Source organism: Pelodiscus sinensis, chromosome 26 (genome assembly GCF_049634645.1).
Source record: "Pelodiscus sinensis isolate JC-2024 chromosome 26, ASM4963464v1, whole genome shotgun sequence".
Taxonomy (NCBI): domain Eukaryota; kingdom Metazoa; phylum Chordata; order Testudines; family Trionychidae; genus Pelodiscus; species Pelodiscus sinensis.
Genome location: NC_134736.1, coordinates 21,453,491 through 21,456,055, shown reverse-complemented (window position 1 = coordinate 21,456,055; position 2,565 = coordinate 21,453,491). Strand labels below are relative to the sequence as shown.

At 51.1% G+C, this 2,565-nt stretch overlaps 1 non-coding gene across 1 annotated transcript; it reads right to left on the bottom strand.

Moving 5' to 3' along the window:
• Positions 1 to 520: 520 nt before the first annotated feature.
• Positions 521 to 592, bottom strand: TRNAE-UUC (transfer RNA glutamic acid (anticodon UUC)). The gene has a single exon. It is a non-coding gene; the product is annotated as a tRNA-Glu (tRNA).
• Positions 593 to 2,565: the final 1,973 nt, after the last annotated feature.

Below are 2,565 nucleotides of genomic sequence, written 5' to 3'. Positions count from 1 at the left end.
CTGCCCAGGCAGCTCTTGCAGTGAGGCCCCTCCCTGGCAGCATGAAGCAGTGAGAGCTGAGTGAAGGGGGAGGCAGGACCAGGGGGAGAAGGCTCCATGACTGTGTCAGAGGGAGGCTCTGTCCTGGCCAGTGGGGAATCGTTGCCTCTCCAAGGGGCCCAGGCCTGGTGGGTCATTTCCCCAGGTTACTGAGTGGGAGCTGGAACCAGTTCTGTGTTGTCTCCTTCAACAACCAAACTGAACCAATGGATCTTGTGCTGAGCTAGTGCTGTGCTAGGACTGTGTATGGGCGAATGCTGTTTGTGCCACAGAGCTTTCTGCAGCACTGCCCATGTGAGAGAGGGGAGGGGCAGTTTGAGTCACCCAGCTCTGGCCCTTCTGAAAAGTTTGTGAAAATGACAGGTGCTGTCTTGGCAGAGAGAGGTGGGAAGGGGCCTTGAAATAACCTCTTGGGTCACAGCTGTTACCACGAGGTAAGAGAACTGGCTAAGCAGTTGTCATGGGAAACCCTCAGGCAGGTTTCCCTGACTGGGAATCAAACCCAGCCCTCAACAGTGAAAGTGCTGAATCTTAACCACTAGACCACCAGGGATGGCTAAAAGCTGTTTCTTTGCTCACTTACACTAGCCTTTCGCAGACTTTCTGTCCCCTTCAAGATGGGGGTCCATTCTCCCTTTCCCTGAGGGGGCAAGAACAGAAACCAGACAAAACAGCCAGACTGGGCCATGCCAGGTGTCCATCTAGCCCAGGATCCTGTCCCACCACAGCAGCCAATTTCTCTGTTCCTAGGGAATCCTCAGGACAGACAATTATTACATGATCCCTCCCATCACCCATTCCTAACTTCTGGAATACACTAGCTAGGGACACCTGCCTTGTCCATCCTCGTTAAATGCCATTGATTGACCTTTCCTGCATTAAATTATCCAGTTCTTTTTTGGACCTTCAGGTAGATTTCACCTTCAAGGAGTTTCATTGGGTGCAAAAATGCTTCCTTTTGGTTTATTTTTAACTTGATTACTTACAAGTTTCATTCTGTCACCCTGGTTTTTGAGTAAGAGAAAAAAATCTTATTTACTTTCTGCACCCCTCTTCTCATTACATAAGCCTCTGTCCCAATGCCCCTTAGTCAACCCTTTCCCAATCTGAGAAGAAGTTACATGAACTCCTGGGAGCTGCTGTACCTAAGAAGAGGCATTTCCTGCAGAAAAGATGGCCAAGCCCAATCCCCCTACACAAAGCCTCAGGAAAGACCAATGGACACTGGGAAAGCTACTTCTCGGGCAGCACAGGCCAACTAACACCATGAATGGAAGAGTCTGATGAGACTTCTCAGCCCAATAGCAGAAACTGTGGTCGCCCATTCCCAGCCCAGTGGCAGAGGGGCAGCACCCTAAGGAGACAGATACTGACCTTTGAAGGGAGTGGAGATGTAAGGTAAGAAGTAAGGGGAATAAGTCACCTCTTCTCAGGCAAGATGTGGTGGGAAACTGCCATTTCCAGTGCAAGCTGAGCTCCAAGAGCTGGTTCCTGGACCAGTGGTTACCTGTGGGTTACCAGTGGTTACCCTGGCTTGAGAAGTGCCAAAGAGCTGTATGTGGCCAGGAGAGAGGGTGCAAAAGAAACATGGATAAAGGAGCAGGTGAGGAGAGAGGGAGGGTGTCAGAGCAAACTGGGGGTGCAGGGTGTTGGGGGAGAGCAAAGCGAGAGGATTGGAGTGGGTGGGGTCTGGGCATAAGGCAGGACCTTATGTGGATTAGTGTCCTCTTGCAGCAAAGGCAATGGCCATAATGCCCAAAAGGTGCACAGCCAAAGTAGTGGCACTTCCAGGGTGGGCCCTGGACTGTGTGGCCGCAATGACCTGGTCCCAGGCAAGGCACCACTGAGAAGTCTCAGCCCTAGCCCTGCCTCCTCCAATCTCAGCCTAACCTGCTGAGCTGTCTACCAGCACACAACACATGCCTGAAGCTGTTCATCTCTGCACTGGAACTGCCTTGTGGGCATCAAGGGGAGCCCCAATAAGAAGGAATGTTGTTTTTCTGACTGGTTTCAAACCAAGGACTTTGTGTCTATCGGGCAAAGGTGAGAACCACTACACCACACTAACTGCTTTCTTCAGTTGCTCTACTTACACTTGGGCAAATATTCGGTGGCTAACTGTTTGGCCAACACAAATTGCTGCAGGGGAATTCTCTGTTGTCAATTTTGTGCCCTGAGGAAGGGACCAAATCAAAGGAGGCTAGGTCCCTGAGGGCTCCATCCCAAACCCGGAGAACCAGGAGTTTACAATCCAGATGCTCAACATTTGCTGCACTTCTTCCTCCACACAACCCTGCCAAACCTCAAGGCCAACTCTACAGTCCAGACAGGTGGGGTAGATATACATGTTAGAGCCTCTGCCCACTGAGCTGTAGCTTTCTGTGCCCAGGGAGCCAGACACCGCCAGGGCTGGAAGGCTGGAGGGAAATGGGAAATGACCAAACGTTGGGAGGCAATGAAGTTGTCTGGAACCATAAAGTAGAACAGTTTAAAGCCTTGCTTAAGGAGAGTGTGATGGCTTAGCTG